This window comes from Anolis carolinensis, chromosome 5 (genome assembly GCF_035594765.1).
Source record: "Anolis carolinensis isolate JA03-04 chromosome 5, rAnoCar3.1.pri, whole genome shotgun sequence".
NCBI lineage: Eukaryota > Metazoa > Chordata > Lepidosauria > Squamata > Dactyloidae > Anolis > Anolis carolinensis.
In genome coordinates this window covers 12,892,486-12,913,768 of record NC_085845.1, presented here as the reverse complement: position 1 = coordinate 12,913,768, position 21,283 = coordinate 12,892,486, and the positions used below count along the sequence as shown (strand labels likewise).

Sequence of the window (21,283 nt, the reverse complement as noted above, 5' to 3'; positions counted from 1 at the left end):
GTCTGGCTTCAGGCCTGGGCACAGCACCGAGACGGCTTTGGTCGCCCTGGTGGATGACCTCCGCAGGGAGCTGGACAGGGGGAGTGTGACCCTGCTGGTTCTCTTGGACATCTCAGCGGCTTTCGATACCATCGACCATGGTATCCTTCTGGGGAGGCTCGCCGGGATGGGACTCGGTGGCACAGTTCTGCTGTGGCTCCAGTCCTTCCTGGAGGGCCGTTCCCAGATGGTGAAGCTGGGGGATACCTGCTCGGACCCCTGGCCATTGACCTGTGGGGTCCCGCAAGGGTCTATTCTATCCCCCATGCTATTTAACATCTACATGAAACCACTGGGAGAGGTCATCCGGAGTTTTGGAGGGTGTTGCCATCTCTACGCAGATGACACACAAATCCACTACTCGTTCCCATCTGACTCCAAGGAAGCCCCTCGGATGCTGAACCAGTGCCTGGCCGCTGTGGCGGACTGGATGAGGAGGATCAAGCTGAGGATCAATCCTGACAAGACAGAGGCCCTCCTGGTCAGTCGCTCGTCAGATCGGGGTATTGGGTGGCAACCTGTGCTGGACGGGGTTGCACTCCCCCTGAAATCACAGGTCCGCAGTTTGGGGGTCCTCCTGGATTCAGCGTTGACGCTTGAAGCGCAGGTGTCGGCGGTGGCCGGGAGGGCTTTCGCACAACTCAAACTTGTGCGCCAACTGCGACCATACCTCGTGAAGTCTGACTTGACCACGGTGGTCCATGCCCTAGTTACCTCTAGACTGGACTACTGTAATGCGCTCTACGTGGGGCTTCCCTTGAAGACGGCTCGGAAATTACAACTGGTCCAACGCTCGGCTGCCAGATTAATAACTGGGGCGAATTACAGGGAGAGATCTACTCCCCTGTTTAAGGAGCTCCACTGGCTTCCGTTCATTTTCCGATCTCAATTCAAGGTGCAGACCATCATATATAAAGCCCTAAACGGTTTGGGACCCACCTACCTTCGTGACCGTATCTCCTACCATAAACCTGCCCGATCTCTGCGATCGTCAGGGGAGGCCCTCCTGTCGCCACTGCCTTTATCCCAGACCCGCCTTGTAGGAACTAGGGAGAGGGCCTTTTCTGCTGTGGCCCCCCGTTTATGGAACTCATTGCCCATTGAAATCAGGCAAGCCCCCACTCTTTCAGACTTTAGGAAAGATCTAAAAACATGGCTCTTCCGATGTGCTTTCGGAGAGTAACTGTTACATGCTTTTGTTACGCCCCCATTATTTATCCTCTAGACTGTCTGCTATCTTTTCCTTAGTTCCCTGTGGTTTTATTCTTATCCTTTTTCTTATCCTTTTCTCACCCCGAGTTTTAACTGAGTGTCAGTGCGGCCTGCCCTGTTATACTGCTCTTTGGATTTTGTGTTGTACTGTATATGATTCTTTATTGTATTGTTGTAATTGTATTATGATATGTTGTTTTTATATTGTGTTATATTGTATTTTTCCCGGGCATGGCCCCATGTAAGCCGCCCCGAGTCCCCATTGGGGAGATGGTGGCGGGGTATAAATAAAGTTTTATTATTATTATTATTATTATTAACTGAAAGTCTAACCATCAAATTAAGTCATGACTCAAAGTCCATGGCTGCAAAGTTTGATAAGGAGCTTGATAAGGAGCCAGATGCAATCTCATGCAGTATAAATCAGGGTGGTATCTCAATTGTAGGACTGTGCACTGGAAACAGGTTGAAGAGTATCTAGGCTCATCAGAAACACATTAAGAAGCATGCTGCACCATGTAATAGTAAGCTTTCTTATTAAGTAGCCTTCACTCTTCCATCACATGTTATAATTCAAAAATCTTTTCATCCAAATTAATTCATCTGGAAAAGATGCTACAACAGGGTCTGTTCTCATAATAGAAAATGCTCTTTTGTGCTAGTGGATTGATTCAGGATGCTTTGGAGCACCGGATGGTCTTGCAAAGGTCAAACTAGCCTACTCACAGCTTACTACAAGGATAACATGGGCACACAGGGAAATCTATGTGTTCTACCTTAAGTTTTGTGGATGAAGGACGGGGTGGAAAAAAGATTAGTCACAAATATGGCTTACAATCCCAATCCATATGCACGAAGCATCCCTATTAAACATTTGATTGTGAATGCTAAAAGACTATACATTCCATATTTGGGAGCAAAGAGGAATACATATCCCAATAGCTGGGGAACTAGGTTGTTGTATGTTTTCTGGGCTGTATGGCCATGTTCCAGAAGTATTCTCTCCTGACCTTTCGCCCACATCTATGGCAGGCATCCTCAGAGGTTGCCTGCCATATACCTCACAACCTCTGAGGATGCCTGCCATAGATGTGGGCGAAACGCCAGGAGAGAATGCTTCTGGAACATGGCCATACAGCCCGGAAAACATACAACAACCCTGTGATCCCGGCCATGAAAGCCTTCAACAACACAGCTGGGCAACTGTTTTTTTTTATTTTTCACGAGTTTTCTTCAGGAGAACCTCCAGTCACCACAATTTTATTTTTAAAAGATTGTGCAATTGATGACTTGACCATCTGTATTACCAGACTCCACCAAACTGAGACAAAACTTTAATTCACACATCCCAAGAAAAATACCTATTGCTTTCTGCATTTCATTATGCAAATAATATAAATGCTTGAAAAGGCTCTGTCAATGAGATACTCTTCAGTATGCAAAAAGTTACTTTTTGAAATACGAATTCTTGCTTTTCTCATTGCCCATTGCTATTACTTTCTTGCATCTGTGCATTTGGGAGATCTGATATTTCAAAAGCAAGAAAATGGCTGAAAATTAGGAAAAAATATTCCCTTAAAATCCCCCTCCCTGAGTTTACTGGGTTTTCTATCCCATGACAAATTAATTGTCCTACCTATGGTATAAACACTTGCCAGACTGCTCGCCACCAGCAGTTCTGTCACAGATAATCCAATTTCATTCAATCGCCCAGTTTCAACAAAGTTATTGTTATATACACCTAAGGCCTTTGTTTGAGACAAAGTCTATCTTAAGTTTTCAGAGTCAACTCTGCAACCTGAGAAACAAGGAAAGAAAAGAATAAGGATGTGCAAAGTGAACTCCCCTCATTCTCAAGTAAGTATTACCACCAATTCAACCTCTCAGGAAAAGAAGATTGTCTTTCCAGGTGTGAAAATACAGTGTACCATTACCTATCAAGTAAACTTCAAATCACAGGATCTCTCTTTGGACTCCCTTTTTAAAAAAATGTACAACTATTTGCACTGGAATGTTCAGGGTGAGAGAAAGACCTCTTGTCTGCCTGAGGCAAGTGGGAAGGTTGCAGTTGGTCACCTTGATTAGCATTGAATAGCCTTGCAGCTTCAAAGCCTGGCTGCTTCCCGCCTGGGGGAATTCTTTGTTGAGATTTGTTTCTCCCACCCTGACCATTCTACAGATATATAAACCCCACTTGCCTTGTTTCCAACAGACCTCACAACCTCTGAGGATGCCTGCCACAGATGTGGGCAAAACGTCAGGAGAGAATGCTTCTGGAACATGGCCATAAAGGCTGGAAAACTCACAGCAACCCAGTAAGTAGACATATATTCACAGTCTTAACTCAACTGATATTACTACATTCATTTCATAAGGTAAAGATAAATGCTTTTCCCTGACATTAACTCCAGTCGTGTCTGACTCTGGGGGTTGGTGCTCATCTCCATTTCTAAGCCAAAGAGCCAGCGTTGTCCCTAGACACCTACAAGGTCATGTGGCTGGCATGGCAGCATGGAGCGTTGTTACCTTCCCACCTATTGATCTACTCACATTTGCATGTTTTTGAACTGCTAGGTTGGCAGAAGCTGGGGCTAACAGCGGGAGCTCTCTCCGCTCCCCGGATTCAAACCGCTGACCTTTCGGCCAGTAAGTTTAACCCACTGCACTACCGGTGGCTCCTTAAGCACAGTGCAAATCTTTGTATAAGCATGAATGGAAATCAGAGTTTAAGTGAAATGATATTCTTGGGCAACAGTCCCAAAATCCTCCAGTATGGCAAGTTTGAAACTTAAAAGAGCTCAAAAAAAACTAAACTTTCTCAGTTTTGGCTATGATTCATACAACTAAGCTAGACATGGGTGCATCTATACTGTAGAAATTATGCAGTTTGGTGGCAACTTAACTGCCACGGCTCAATGTTATGGGACCTTGGGAGTTGTAGTTTAGTGAGGCAATAAACTTTTGCAGAGAAGGCTAAAGAGCTTTAAAACGACAACTCCTAGAATCCCATAGCATTGAACTGTGTCAATTCAAGTGGTGTCAAACTGCATACCTTGAAAGCAGCAAGCACATCAGTTTCATTTTGTGCCGGTTTGCATATCAATTGGGTGGAGAGTCCAATTAGGATGAACATGAAGATAAGGAGATCTGAATGCTCCTTATCCTTACCACCCAGTAGGCATGGTCCCTTTTATGCACAATTATAGCGCTATGGTTCACTCAGTGCAGTAATTCAGGGTGTGACCCTTGTGGGCCTCCCTCCAGACCAGAACAGACCATAATATTGTACCCAAAACACCAAGAAAAAAATGACAGAATCAACAATTATAAAAAACCCAGCAGCAATAAAAACAACAGTGTGTTTGTAGCACATGCAGACAAAAACATGTGATTCAAAACACCATTGTAACTGGGTAACAATGACAGCTCTGACCAGAGAGCATGTGCATGAGAACACTCAAAAACTAACTTAAAAGTTTTATCCTTTTTGGTATATCAATACAATACACATAAAATGGGCTTATGACATATTTTTGTAGCTATACCTAAGGACAGGAATGTTTTTAATTCAAAATTGACACTTTTCTGCTGAAACACTGCATAATTTTGTATATAGAGAGCCATTTCGGGATCATCTCTTCTGATGGTGCTACCATGGCAATTTAAAAGGAATCGTAATGTTATAACGGTGCTGTGTGAAAAAGTCCCAGTTCAAATCCAGTAAAAGAGCAGAAGGATCCAGGGTAACCAACCACATTTTGAAGTCAAAATCAGACCTTTGTGTCCCATGGTATAGATTAACTGGGTGGACATAATGAAATGTATTTGCCAGCATCCCATTTAGTAAATAAAAAACCATAGAATCACAGAGTCATCGAGCTGCTTTGAGTTCTCCTTGTGGAGAGAAAAATCAGGGTAGAAGTAAACATAGCAGCAGCAGCAACAACAACAACAACAACATGTGGGCCGGGCTGTGGCGCAGCTGGTTAGTAGCCAGCTACAATAAATCACTACTGACTGAGAGGTCATGAGTTCGAAGTCAGCCTGGGTCGGATTGAGTGCATGACCATTAGATAGCCTAGCTCGTTGTTGACCTAAGCAACCCGAAAGACAGTTGCATCTGTCGAGTAGGAAATTTAGGTACCATTTTATGCGAGGAGGATAATTTAACTAATTTATGACACCATAAAATCATCCAGCAGTGTGCGGAAGAATGAGAAAATACTCCATCAAGGACTTGGTGTCACAGTGGACAATGAAGCAGCAGCTCCCCCTGTGGCCGGAATCGAGCATACCCTCATGAAGCCAAAAGCTGGAAAATGTCTCTGTCTGCATGTCATATGTCTAATGGCATTGAATGTTTGCCATATATATGTACCTTGTGATCCGCCCTGAGTCCCCTTCAGGGTGAGAAAGGCAGAATATAAATACTGTAAATAAATAAATAAATAAATTCTACTTAATGCAGGGTCTCCAGATAAAGCATCCCCAGCGAGTAGATATACAGACGTAAAGACACTGAAAGAAGGGGGCCTCAACACTTATCTAAGCAATTGGTTCTTTTGCAGAAACATTGTCACCATCAAGAAATTCCTTCTAATGTCCAACTGAAATCTACGTATTCTCTTATAACTTCACTAACCTGCCCAACAAATCCAACATACGTCTTGTCTCCATACCTTTTACCATCCCCATTGCCCTTTTCTGAACCTGCTCCAACTTGTCGACATCTTTCTTAAAATCAGGATCCCAGAATAAACAAACTACACCAGATGAGTCTGACCAGCACAGAACATAGTGGGCTATAATTTTCCTCGACTTGGAAACAATGCTTCCAACCTCCCAACAAAGGATTCCCCCAGGTAGAAAGTAGCCAGACCTTGAAGCTGAAAGGCTATGCAATGCTAATCAAGGTGGCCAATTCCAACATTCACGCCTGCCTCCAACAGACAATTCTTTCTCCCACCCTGAATGTTCCACAGATATATAAACCCCACATCCATCGTTTCCGACAAACCCCACAACCTCTGAGGATGCCTGCCATAGATGCAGGCGAAACGTCGGGAAATAATACTTCTGGAACATAGCCATACAGCCCGGACCACTCACAGCAACCCAATTATACAGTCAGCCCTCCATATTTAAAGAATTTACCTTTGAATATTTGATTATTCATGGTTTTGGTTAATATAATCTCTCTAGAGATCTCTATGTCCTATAAACCAGCTATAAACCAGAAAGGCCTGGGTTCTAATCCTACCACTGTCCCGAACTCTCTAGGTGGAGAGGCTAAAATAGCATTTGCCTTTTTTGCTGCAGCATCACACTGCAAGCTGATGTTTAATTTATGATCAATTATCATCCAAGGTCCTTTACACATATGGTAATTCTGAGCCAATTCTATACCTGTCCATTTGTAGTAACAGTCCCAAAAGTACTCCTTACCACACTCAAACTGTCCTGAAGAAGAATATTTCCATCATTGTTTCCTCTTGCCGGGTAAAAGCTCCATAATAAATTGCTCCCTGTATCTTATTTGTTATCCATAGCAAAAATATGTGCCAAACTACCTGCTACGATATATGAAAGTCCTGTTTGGTTTCCAAATATGCATGATCTCGATCCAAAGGGAAGGCTAAAACTATGTTCCTCAATCAGATCCTTTTACATCCACCCTATCCTCATGTGGAGGCAAAAAACCCCTTCCAAACTATAAATTTTCATTTGTATACAAAAAACCTGAAACAGCTGGTATGCACAGGTGGATCACTGGAGGTGGAAAGCATCCACCATGAGATATAAATCTTTCACCTTATCATGTATAGAACCTGAAACCAGAAGAATTTGTTTCATGCTCCAGGCTGTCTGTGCAGTTTTTCATCTCAAGTGGAAAAAAAAACTCTTCAGACAAAACTTTCTTACCTTGGAGAGAATTTCGAAACGCGAACAAAGTCTCACCTCAACAGAACGCCAGCTTCGTTTGGAAAATAACACTTGTCTCATCACCTGAGCATTTGTTTGTCCGCCTTATGAGTCCGCCAGAGTCAACAGCCACCTGGATTCCTACGATTTCGTCCTCCCTTTGCACAAACTTTGCTCAGGACTGGACTTTAAGCACTTTCAAATCCAGATTTCTCTCTCTCTCTCTCTCTCTCTCTCCCCCTCTTTCTTTCTTCTTGCTCTGTCTAGCCAACTTGAGTTCAAAAAAGAGACTGCTTACCTTACAAAATCCCCCGCAAAGCCTTGCTTACATCCCTTCTTGTTTGGAGAAGAGCTGTTGAAATAGAAGAGGAGGGCAGGGCAGAGCCGTTGGATGTAATCGCAAGCATGTTGGTGGGGGAAGGAAAGGAAGGAAGAAAGATCAAGCGTGTGGCCACTTCATAAAGGAACCAAAAGCCCAGCAATTCAGTCACAAGCCGGCCAGGCAGGTGGATCAGTCCAGAAACAGCAGCACTAAGGAGAGAGCCGGGCAGCAGGTTCAGCCAACAGGAACCGAGCACAGCTCAGATTACGGTCCCTCCACCTGCCAATTGCCGGCTCAGCCTGGATGACAAGAGTGGGAGTGCTGGTGATGTCAGGCCAAAGAGAAAGAAAGAGAGAAAGAACGTTGTCGAAGGCGTTCACGGCTGGAATCATTGCATTGCTGTGGGTTTCCCAGGCTGTATAGTTATGTTCCAGAAGCATTCTCTCTTGATGTTTCACCCACATCTATGGCGGGCATCCTCAGAGGTTGTGAGGTCTATTGGAAACTAGGCAAGAGGGGTTTATATATCTGTGGAATGTCCAGAACCAGAGAAAGAACTCTTGTTCATTTGATCAATGTTGTAACTGGCCGCCTTGATTAGCACTGAATGGCCTTGCAGCTTCAAAGCCCGTCTGCTTCCGGCCAGGGGGTAATCCTTTTGTTGGAATCCACAAGCACGTGGACAACTTCAACAGAAAGGAGGAAACCATGAAAATGAACAAAATCTGGCTACCAATATTATTATTATTATTATTTTTAAAAAAACAACAACTCTAAAATCAGGACAGTAGATAAAGACACCACTCAGAAAACAGGGGAATTCCAGACAAGAAACAATTAGGGACAGCTAATACCGCCCAACAAAGGATTCCCCCCAGGAATTAAATTAAGAAATCAAGAATATGGACAGATTAACATATTTAATAAAGAAACAACAGGGTTTATCAAAGAAATGTACTGACTGGCAACCACTTCTAGACTTTATTAGAAAAGAAAAGAAATTCACTATAATATAACTTAAGAACATTTAGACGATGGTAAGAGTAACAAGAAAGACATGAATTTAGAGAAGCTAAGACATAAATAAGGAATGATAGTAAATGGAGGAGATCCAGGATTGGATCGAAGACAATATAGATATGGATGGAACTCAACAACCCTTTTCTTTTATTGTACTTTATATATATACGTATAGATCTTTTTTCTTATTTTTTTTTACTATTATTCTTTTTTATTTTTTTTATTTCTCCTTTTTACCCTCTTGCCCTTTCAAATAACTTTGTTTCCTACTTTTCTATCAACTAAAATGTTCCCGCACTTTTAATGTATCTACTCAAAACTATAAATATTTAAAAAAAAAAAAAGGATTCCCCCAGGCAGGAAACAACCAGGCTTTGAAGCTGCAAGGATATTCAATGCTAATCAAGGTGGCCAATTGCAAAACAGGAATTTCAGACGAGAAACAATCAGAGCCAGCTAACACCTCACAAGAAAAGAGCCCCCCAGGCAGGAAGCAGCCTAGCTTTGAAGTTGCAAATCTTTCCAATACTAATTAAGGTGATTAATTGCAATATTCACACTTGCCTTCAACAGACAAGAGTTATTTCTCACACCCTGGACCTTCCACAGATACATAAATCTCACTTGCCTAGTTTCCAACAAACCTTAGATGTGGACGAAATGTCAGGAGAGAATGCTTCTGGAACATGGCCATACAATCCAGACCACAGGTTGGGAACCACTGCCTTAGAAGCTACAATATTATACACACATATTAAGAGCAATCTCAGCCACACAAACTGGGATATTGTCAATCTACAGAGCTATTTGGATTGCAGCTCTCAGAATCTCCAGCAAGCATGGTCACTAATGTGAAAATCTAGCATCAGGTTGCTGCTTTTAAAAATATATACAGGGTGTTTGAAAAATAACTCCCTAGTTTTAAGTATAAATACATTAAAACTAGGGAGTTCTTTTTCAAACACCCTTTATATTTAATGCTTCCAGTCTTGCACATTCTACCTGCAACATTGCCTTTTTTTTAGCAATGAAAGATAATTAATTTTGCTCAGACCTAAGTTGAATAGAACATTAGCATTGGCTGCTTGAGCGAGACATCTGCAGCCACCATTTGATTCACAATCGCTGGAACCAAATCCATCTACTAATTGATTTCATTCACAAAAAGTGGGATTTACTTGATTTAATTTCTTGGCACTCGGCGCCAAAGCTTGCATGAAATGACATTAATGCTGCAGGAAATGGGGAGGGGGGAGTAGAGATTAGGATAACCTGGCTGTGAATTATTCCTTTTTTGTAGAAATCCCAGGGGATTTGTGACTTTGGAGGCATAATCCATTAACTCCTGGAAATGAAAGGTGAAAGCTTACACCTGACTAAAGCATGTAAGAAAGTAGCAGGAATCCTCCCTTCGATTGGGAGGAACTCTTGATATCTTTCTGGAGTTTTAGAACCATTACTTATTTAGAGTAATGGAAACATTACTTATTTAGAGTACAACTTCCAGAATCCTCCAACCAGCATGGCTGGTACTTTGACCTAAATATATGTATTTGTTCCTTCTATCCTGACTGTTCCTCCTCACCACTTTTCCCAGTTTTCTTTTTCCTTAAATGTAATGTTTTCCAGTAAATGTTATGGGTTTATGACCCTGAAGAGGAACTTGAGTAATCAACTATTAGTTCCCTGCATACAAACAGAACTGAAACTGACCTGTCAACTTTAGACTGCACTGCGATGTTCAGATCATAAAGTGGATGATGAAAACCAGGAGACTTGTAAAGCAATAAACCGAACCGGCAGGAGGAAAATACCATAAATATACCAAAGGGAACTCAAAGAAAGAGGGACATATATAAAAGCAAAGATGTCATGCCCAGGGCTACGAGAGCACTAAGAACCGACACATGGAGGCCAAAAACTATCTAATATCTTTATTAAGGAAATATGTAAGAATAATAAAAACAAGTAGGAAATATAGTCCAATAAAAGACCTTTCAGGAAAGGTCAGAAATAGTCCAAAATTATATTGTCCAATATTTTATATTAGAGTCCAAAGTTGAAGATCCAAACCGAAACACACTCTATTTGCAAGCAATAGAGTGGGGAAACGTCCAAATTCTTTCCAAAGTTCAGAGTAAGTCCACAGCAAAGTTAGAAACAAGGCTTGATACTAGATGCAAGGTCCAAGGCTGGAAACAAGGCAAGATAGTTCTTGAATACTTGGCTAGACAAGGCAAGGCAAGGAACTGGAGTTGCGGACTTTGCGAAGTCCACACTTGGCTGGAACCACGAAATCACTCCCGAAGTAGATCTGTTGACTCCGCACGGAATCCTTCGTGTCCGGCACTTTTATCCCGGTTTCATTTCTCTGCAAAGCAGGTGTCCAGCTTCCTTTCCCAAGGGAAAGGAGAACGAAACACATCTCCCTCCAGATGCGTTCCTCCCTAGAATTTCCCAGGGGAACATGGCTAATTAGCGTCTTGTTTAGCTGCTATTCTCAAGCTCCTCCGAACCTGCTCTTTCTCGCTCCTGCCCGCCGCATAGGACTGTTTCCTGGGAAAAGGAGGGGAGGCAGTGGGAAAGGCCTGGTCAAGGTCTTCTGTAATGGGCTCTCGGGTAGAAACATCAACAACAGGCATCTGGAAAGATTCCGGCTCTTGCTGAGCCGGCAAAAATCCCCTGTTTTCCTCCTCATCAGCTACAATGGCACTAGGATCAGGACTCCATGGCCCATGGGACATCACAAAAGACAAGCCACGGGAATTACAGAAATGAGGCTGTAGGAAGAACTCCACATGGACTAGACATTTATTACTCTACATATTTATAATATTTCTTTCAGAATGAAATGTCTTCAGCATGCTTATTTCTTCACTTCCTAAGAAGTGCCAGTGGTCATTAAAATGGTCAGGATAAGCTGTTCAAGAGTGTATGTCCTTCATGAACCAAAAATTCTTCGTAGAAACTCGCATTCTTCATGAATCTCAGAAAGCAGCAAAGTGCAGGCCATTGAGTCATGTACAGCCCCAAGGACCTCTCCGGGTTATTTTCCCCAAATGCTCCAGATCCGTCCAATAACCTCTTGGAGGTGTGGAGGCCTTTGCTACTACTTCCCCAGAAGTCAAATTATATTTTGGCAAAATGCCTTCTGTCTATTCTCCTCTCTCTTCTAAGGCAAGGGCAGTGACAGTTGGGATGGATGGAGGGCCTTTGCTTTGCTTCTGGATATTATGTCACTTATCAGATCCAGAGCATTTACACCCCCAAAGAAAGCTATAACAAGGAATGGATTCTACAGTGGTACTATTGAAGTATAATTAAAATAAACCTATTATTTATTATTTACATCATTTTTACCCCACCCTTCTCGCCCGGAGGGACTAAGGGTGGCTTACAACAGTCGGCAAATTACATTGCCCAAAATACATTCAATAAAACAACGACATATTAATAAACAATAAAACAGTACCACATCAATTACAACTCTAATTAGACTCTATTAAACCATGAATTATAAAATTTAAAATGCATGTATAGTTAAATTCGTCCACTAACATAAATGTCCATAAACCTATCACGTTCAACCTTAACAGCCATGCTTTGAGCAGCTCTTGGCAGATTTTGGCCAGTAATATATATATATATATATATATATATATATATATATATATATATGCTAGCTGTGCCCGGCCACGCGTTGCTGTGGCGAAATATGGTGGTATGGGAAATAAAGTATTGAGGAATTGGTGGTAGTTAAGGCAAAGGGTAAAGGTTTTCTCCTGACATTAAGTCCATTATAAATGGATTATATAGCTGTGTGGAAGGGCCTTGAGTCTACACTGCCATATAATCCAGTTAAAATCAGATAATCTGTATTTTATAGGCAGTGTGGAAGAGGCCTAAGTGAGGCCTAACTCTGCCTGTCCCCTGGGCTGAGTGGGTTGCTAGGAGACCAAGTGGGCGGAGCTTAGCCTTCTAACTGGCAGCAATTGGATAAAAACAATTATTCCTCTCCCTCTAATTAGGACTTTATTTTTCTTTTCCTTTTGTTGTATGAACGTAGAGGCATGGATGAGGGATTGTGCTGCCAAGTTTAGTGTTTCTGGGATGTGTAGTTTTTTTGTTTTGTCCTAGGCCGAAATTTCATTACCCTTTTATATATATAGATGTATGTGTGTGTGTGTGTGTATGTGTCTATGTGTCACATGCAAGATTCCCACTCGTTTCCACACACTTCTTAAACAGTTCATAGACGAAGCAACATGGATTCCATCATCTGACGCAAGGGGACTTCCACCTCTCACTCGATCTGCTTTGTTTTTGAACTGTCTCTGAAGTGTAGGGAAACGATGGGAATCCAAGCATCTTCTGAGCTCCCAATGCATGTGGAAATGGGGGAAACACATGGGAGGGGGGGGGGAATCTATCAAATTTGTCCATGTTGAATCATAGTGTCTAGAAAGTTTCATACTACTGTGATTGAGTGTAAGGAAACTGGGAGGGAAAGGAGCCCATGGAAAGACGTGGTGTATGTCTTAAGAATGATGCCGCTTGTCTCCTTGAGGTTAAGGAGATTGGGAAGGAAAAGAAAGGTGCCCACGGAAAGAAGTGGTATCTGTCTTAAGAATGATGCCTCCTGTATCTTCTAAGTGGATGGTTGAGCCCCAAGCCCTCCTGTTACACAAGACTTGAATAGCACCTTATAGCTGGCCATGCCAACGTTGAACTCTGGGTCACCATAACTGGCCGTGAATTGAGTATTGGTACTGGTTTTATTTTTCATTGTTGGATCATGTGTTGTGTATTTATGTTTATTACTTGTATTATTTTAAAATTGTTGAATGGTTCTGTTTTTATTATGTGTATTGTATTGTTTTTATCATGTTGGAAACCACCCTGAGTATTATTGAGCTAGAAATGGGAGGAGGCGATCCTGTGTGATGAGGTACTGTATATACTCAAGTATAAGCCTAGTTTTTCAGCCCTTTTTTTAAGACTGAAAAAGCCCCCCTCGGCTTATACTCGGGTGAGGGTCCTGGTTGGCTTATATTTTGGTCAGCTTATACTCGAGAATATATGGTACATTTATTATTTTTCTCTATTATTATTAGTATTATTATTACGGTTATTATTTTTCTCTATTATTGTTGCTACTATTACATTTATTTTATTCTATTTTATATTATTATTATTATTATTACATTTATTATTTCACTCTGATCTTATTATTATTGCATTTATTATTCTACTCTATTTATTATTACATGTATTATTTTCCTGCATTTATTATTATTATTATTATTATTATTACATGTATTATTTTACTCTATTTTAATTAAAAGATACATAAGCACATTTACATTGAAGAAGATGAGAATAATGATTTGATCAGAGTTGGACAGGCTTATCTTAAATTTGAGCTTTATGTAAATATTCAAAAACATTTAACCTACGGATGCCTCAATTAATGTAATTTTATTGGTATCTATTTTTATTTCTGAAATTTACCACCCTCGGCTTATGCTGGAGTCAATGTTTTCCCAGGTTTTTTTGTGGTAAAATTAGGTGCCTCGGCTTATATTCGGGTCGGCTTAGACTTGAGTATAATACTTGAGGGCCTTTTCTGCGGTGGCCCCTCGCTTGTGGAACTCGCTGCCCATTGAAATCAGGCAAGCCCCCACCCTTTTAGCCTTCAGGAAAGATTTAAAAACATGGCTCTTCCGGTGTGCTTTCGGAGAGTAAATGTTCTATGCTACTCCCCCCCGATATTTATCCTCTAGACTGGTTCACTATCTGATGTCCCGTCCCTCGAGGTTTTATTCTGATCCCTTTCTCACCCGGAGTTTTAATTTTTAATCTAGTTTTTAAATGTAGTATTCATGCGGCCCGCTCGTGTTATATTGCTGTTTTGATCTTATGTTGTACTGTTTATTTTATGTAATGTATTATTTAATTGTATTATGTTATGGTTTATTGTATTGTCTTGGGCATGGCCCCATGTAAGCCGCCCCGAGTCCCCATTGGGGAGATGGTGGCGGGGTATAAATAAAGTTTTATTATTATTATTATTATTGAGTATATACGGTAAGTAAATTCTCTGTCTTCTTTAAAGACAGAATGCCTTGCAAGAAGACAATCCCACATGCAAATAAGATGATTTCCCCTGCTTTCGTCCGCTCTGTCTGATGAAGTCCTATATATATATATATATATATATATATATATATATTCATTCAAATCAGTCTGACAATTTGACCAGATTATATAAAATTAATGGTAACAAGGGCCTCATCCCAAGCTGTAGCTTGGGATTCCAGTATGTGACTCAGAAGCATACAGAATTGTTATTTCAAGAATTCTTAGCTAATGACAAATGGTCACAATGATACCAATGATATCATCTTCCTCTTTCCAGGTCAAGAGTAAAACATCAAGGATCAACAGCCCTTCCAAATTCTGGAGTGCATAACACAATCAATAAATGTTTTCCTATCATCTCAAGAGGCAAAAGTTATTAATGAAGAAGAACTCAAACTAGAAGAGACTGTTGTGAATCAAGACGTACAAGGAGAAGTCATTAATGAGGAAGCACTTTAACCAGAAGAGCCTGCTGTCTGGCACAGTTCTGGTCCATCCTGTCCTTTCCCATTCCTGAGTTAATTGAAGATAAAGTATTTTTGCACTTTGAACTAAATTTATACCAAGTGAAATAAGCAACGAGGAAAGAGGAAGGAGGATACTTTAAAAACAGCACAAAACCTGAAACAACAGAAACCTATCAGGCTGTCCCTGTCCATTCAAAAGAGTTGATATGATCGATATCTGACTAAAGCAGTAACAAAAAAGAGCTGCTTTTATTCAGATTGCATTTACCTTTGAAAACTTAAAAGACTGCATTGCATTTCAGTTTTATCTCTCAGCAGAATCACAGCACTGATTCTTTACACACACCATAACTTGATATATAGAACACTCTTTGCCTTTGTCATTATCTGTAGAAAAAAAGTATTTTCTCCCTCCCTCTGCATCTGTCATAAATAAAATGGTAAAAGGGCAGCACTCCATCACTTTTTGGTGGATGAGATTAACTACAGTAGAGTCTCACTTATCCAACATAAACGGGCCGGCAGAATGTTGGATAAGTGAATATGTTGGATAATAAGGAGGCATTAAGGAAAAGCCTATTAAACATCAGATTAGGTTATGATTTTACAAATTAAGCACCAAAACATTATGTTATACAACAAATTTGACAGAAAAAGCAGTTCAATACACAGTAATGCTATGTAGTAATTACTGTACTTATGAATTTAGCACCAAAATATCATGATGTATTGAAAACATTGACTACAAAAATGCGTTGGATAATCCAGAATGTTTGATAAGCGAGTGTTGGATAAGTGAGAGACTACTGTACTGACAAAGGCCAAACCAAAGAAAATATATCCTGATATCTGAAATCTAAAATGCTCCAAAACTGGCCACAGAGATAGTTGAGATAGTGAAACTTTTGCTTTCTAATGTTTCACTGTACATAAACTCTGTTTCATATACAAAATTGTTAAAAATAATACATTGAATTACCTTCAGGCTATGTGCATAAGGGGCATATGAAACATAAATGATGTTTGTGTCTAGATTTGGCTCCCATCTCTAAGATATGTACATATAGGCAAATACAGATATTACAAAATCTAAACAAAATCCTAAATCCTAAACACTTCTGGTTCCAACATTTCTGGTACTCAACCTGTAGATAAGAGGAAACGCTGCAAATTTTTCATAAAACCGAACAAAAAAACTTGCTATGATAATTTAAAAAAGGAAGTGCATTAGTCTGGTCAATACCACGTTTCCCCGAAAATAAGACAGTGTCTTATATTAATTTTTGCTCCCAAAGATGTGCTAGGTCTTATTTTCAGGGGATGTCTTATTTTTCCATGAAGAAGAATTCACATTTATTGTTGAACAAAAAATGAACATTTATTATATACTGTACAGTAGTTATCATCACAAACCAGCATAACCAGACAAACTATGAATCCTATCAAGAATTTCTTGTTACTACCATTATTTCCATGTACAACTGGTATGTACATTTACCAATCCTGAATGCTCTGGTGTTCTGTTTGGCAGGCGCTGGGCATGCTTCCAAACAAAAACATTGCTAGGTCTTACTTTCGGGGGAGGCCTTATATTTAGCAATTCAGCAAAATTTCTACTAGGTCTTATTTTTCGAGGATGTCTTATTTTCGAGGAAACAGGTTAGGATGGCAGGAAATTCCCGTAAAGCGTAGTTGCAGGAAGGTTTCAAATTGGTCTGTCAGACCATTAAGTTTGTAGCAAATGAATCATCATACCAATTACATAGCCATGTTTGAACATCCCAGAAAGAGGAAAGGGGGTGGTTGTGCTTGAGCCCAAAAGGAAACCTAGTTCAATCACATTCTGCTAAGGTTTAGCCACTAAACAAGAGTTGGAAACTGCAGCTCCCCAGATGTTGAACTGCAACTCTCAGAGCTGCTAGGAATGACAACCCAACCACATCTGGAGGGCCATGCATTTCCCACCCTGAGCTAACGCATAGCTTAGGGTGCATCTACACTGTAGAATTAATGCAATTTAACAGCCCCTTTAACTGCAGTAATTGAATACAATGGGATCCTGGGATCATAATTTCTAAAGCGAAGGGCGTGATGGGAATTACAGTGTAAAATATCTGCGGATACCAAGAGTTTGGGAAAGCTTAATTTTGCATTATGATGAATATACACTGGCCAACACACATTTTGTGGCCCCGAATATTAGCCCCGTTTATGGGTATATTTGACCTGCTGATACCACAAATGGCCCCAGTTTTCTTCTATCAATTCTAGTTTTTCAGATAAAAAAGATATGCCATATTATACCACTCTTCATAGAATCCTAGAATCATAGAGTTGGAAGAGATCTCATGGACCATCCAGTCCAACCTCCTGCCAAAGAGCAGGAAAATTGCATTCAAAGCACCCCCAACAGATGGCCATCCAGCCTCTGTTTAAAAGCCTCCAAAGAAGGAGCCTCTACCACACTCTGGGGCAGAGAGTTCCACTACTGAACATAGAAAAACAGAAAATCATGATAGTCCTATCTAAGAAACTAGAGCTGATGTAGTCTTTTAAATATAATTTTCTGAATCAGTACCCTAGATAACCCTAGGAACAGGCCTAAAAAACAATACTTTTTTGTTGGACTGTGAGATCATACAGACAGTTGTATGGTGTGTGCTTTAAGTCATCCAGCATTGCGTGATAGGAAAGACAACCTGAAGCATAAAAGCAAACGTTCCTTTTAGATTATGCATGATGGTGTTGCAACTTGTTTTATTTTATTTCTTCAGACGAGGAGAGGAAGTTCTGGAAATCTGGACGCACTCAAAAGCTATTTGTTTAAGTCACAGGCTCAAGGTCTGGTCAACAATGCAGCATCTTCTGCTGACAAATGAGTCCAGCTATTTTTAAAAAGATATGATTTGGCTTCCTCCCACTTCCAGCACGAAGGATGACCTAATGCTGAATAGCATGTATCCAAACCAAAGCAAACTCGTCTCCCTTCCCTGTATTTCTTTCAACATAAATGGAGTAACATACAAGAATCCTAACATTCCTCTGAAGATGCCACCCACAGATGTAGGCAAAACGTCAGGAGAAAATACAGCCTGGAAAGTACACAACAGCCCTTTGCTTGTTGAATTTATTTTCTGACTACTGTTTTACTGGAAATTATCTTTGGCTCCAATTTTAAAAAAGAAGGCAAGGATAAATTAATGCCTGTGAAGCAATGGGGAAAAAGTGCGCATACAGTAGAATCTCACTTATCCAACATTTGCTTATCCAATGTTCTGAATTATCCAACACAGTTTGCCTTCCACCTCGATCCACAGCTTTTTCTCTAGGCAGCAAGGACTGAACTTTTTATAGATTTAATTTCCGACAATGTTGCTACTTTAAGTTCATTGTATGCAATTCTATCTTTATTTGTAGTCATTTTGTTAGTAGCCAATGTTTTTTAGTCAATGTTTTCAATACATTGCAATGTTTTGGTGCTAAATTCATAAATACAGTAATTACAGTAGAGTCTCACTTATCCAATACTCGCTTATCCAACATTCTGGATTATCCAATGCATTTTTGTAGTCAATGTTTTCAATATATCATGATATTTTGGTGTGAAATTCATAAATACAGTAATTACTATGTAGCATTACCGTGTATTGAACTTCTTTTTCTGTAGATTTGTTGTAAAACACGATGGTTTTGGTGCTTAATTTGTAAGATTGTAACGCAATTTGACATTTAATAGGCTTTCTCTTAACCCCTCCTTATTATCCAACATTTTTGCTTATCCAGTGTTCTGCCGGCCCGTTTGGATAAGTGAGACTCTTCTGTATTTTCTCAAAGCTGGGAAAAGTTAATTTTTTTCAGACTATAACTTTATAATGTACTAGCTGTGCCCGGCCACGCGTTGCTGTGGCGAAGTATGGTGGTATGGGAAATAAAGTATTGAGGAACTGGTGGTAGTTAAGGTCAAGGGTAAAGGTTTTCCCCAGACATTAAGTCCAGTCATGTCTGACTCTGGGGGTTGGTGCCCATCTCCATTTCTAAGCCGAAGAGCCGGTGTTGTCCGTAGACTCCTCCAAGGTCATGTGGGATGACTACATGGAGCGGCGTTACCTTCCTGCCGGAGCAGTACCTATTGATGCACTCACATTTGCATGTTTTCGAACTTCTGGGTTGGCAGAAGCTGGGGCTAACAGTGGGGGCTCTCTCCGCTCCCCCAATTCAAACCTGTGGCCTTTCGGTCCAGAAGTTCAGCAGCTCAGCGCTTTAACACGCTGCGCCATCAAGGGATATTATTTCCTAAAGGTTGTGAATATACAATATTTCTGATTGGTTTTTTTTTTGTTTGTTGGAGCCAAGTATGAATGCTGCAATTAGGAAAAATGATTAGGATGTAATGGCCTTGCAGCTTTAAAGCCTGGCTGTTTCCTCCCTGAGTGATTTTTTTGTTGGGAGGTGTTAGCTGGCCCTGATTGTTTCCTGTCTGGAATTCCCTTGTTTTCAGAGTGGTGTTGTTTGCGATATTTTATGTGCTTCTACTGTCTGTGGCCCTGAGAAAACAGAGGATTTTCCAGACTTTGATGATGGGAATACTTTGTTGGGAGGTGTTAGCTGGCCCTGATTGTTTCCTGTGTGGAATTCCCCTGTTTATTTACTGTCCTGGTTTTAGAGATTATATTGTTCTGCATTATTCTATCCCAGTAATTATTTCATATTAAAGAAGAATCTCACTTATCCAACATTCGCTTATACAATGTTCTGGATTATCCAACGCAGTCTGCCTTTTCATAATCAATGTTTTTGTAGTCAGTGTTTTAAATTAATTGTGATATTTTAGTGGTAAATTTGTAAATACAGTACAATAGAGTCTCACTTATCCAACATAAACGGGCCGGCAGAACGTTGGATAAGCGAATATGTTGGATAATGAGGAATTAAGGATAACCCTATTAAACATCAAATTAAGTTATGATTTTACAAATTAAGCACCAAAACATCATGTTAGACAACAAATTTGTCAGAAAAAGTAGTTCAGTACACAGTAATGCTATGTAGTAATTACTGTATTTATGAATTTAGCACCAAAATATCACGATATATTGAAAGCATTGACTACAAAAATGCGTTGGATAATCCAGAACGTTGGATAAGCAAGTGTTGGATAAGTGAGACTCTACTGTAAATACTACATAGCATTACTGCGCATGGAACTACTTTTTCTGTCAAATTTGTTGTATAATAATATGTTTTGGTGCTTAATTTGTATAACGATTACCTAATTTGATGTTTAATTGGCTTTTCCTGAATCCCTTCTTATTATCCAACATATTCACTTATCCTGCCGGCCTGTTTACGTTGGATAAGTGAGACTCTACTGTATATTTCTAATCTTATATTATCTGCTCAGAACTGGATTATATGAGGCTCCTTCTTCACAGCTGTATAAAATGCACACTGAAGTGGATTATATGGCAGTGTCGAGTCAAGATAATCCAGTGTAAAGCAGATAATATAAGATTATAAAAGGGTTATATAGTTGTGTGGAAGGGCCTTGAGTCTACACTGCCATATAATCCAGTGCAAATCTGATAATCTGTGGAAGAAGTCTTAAGTGAGGCCTAAATCTGCCTGTCCCCTAACTGAAACCTGGCTGTCCCTTGGTTGCTAGGCAACCAAGTGGGCAGAGATTAGCCCTCTAAACTGGCAGCAATTGGATAAAAAAAATTATTGCTCTCCCTCTAATTAGGACTTTATTTTTCTTTTCTTTTTGTTGTATCAACCTTGAGGCGTGGATGATGGGTTGTGTTGTCAAATTTTGAGGTTGGGGGGCCTGTACTTTTGTTGTTTTGTGAATTGCCGTGATGCCATCACTCTTTTATATATATAGATGATTTGTTGGAAGTTTCCAGGAATTGTGGTGCAAAACAGGCTGTGCATTTCAGAAGTGATAGAAATGATTAGAAAACTGTGAATGTTACATCGACCTAAGGGCCAAGAGTAAATGCTTTGCTGACTGCCAGAAATTTAGTCGATGGCAAAGGTTAGACTCAGTCTTGCAGACGTATCCAGCCTCCTCGGCCATTTATCCCCCACCTAGTGATTGTTTTGCTGGCCTTTCTGTTTACACAGGGAGGTTTATCTGGCTAACAAGGGCCAACTCCCAATC

General features: G+C 40.4%; 1 protein-coding gene across 2 annotated transcripts in view; it reads right to left on the bottom strand.

Annotated features, from left to right (window-relative positions):
• Window positions 1–21,283, bottom strand: part of shroom3 (shroom family member 3) — a 259,144-nt gene that overhangs the window by 190,036 nt on the left and 47,825 nt on the right. Inside the window, exon 1 of one of the 2 annotated variants that reach the window (XM_008112147.3) lies at window positions 7,472–7,769. The exons of the other annotated variant lie outside the window; for it this stretch is intronic. The gene's annotated coding sequence lies outside the window, so the exon portion shown is untranslated. Of the gene's footprint in view, window positions 1–7,471; window positions 7,770–21,283 lie in introns of those variants that run through there. 2 annotated transcript variants of the gene reach the window in all.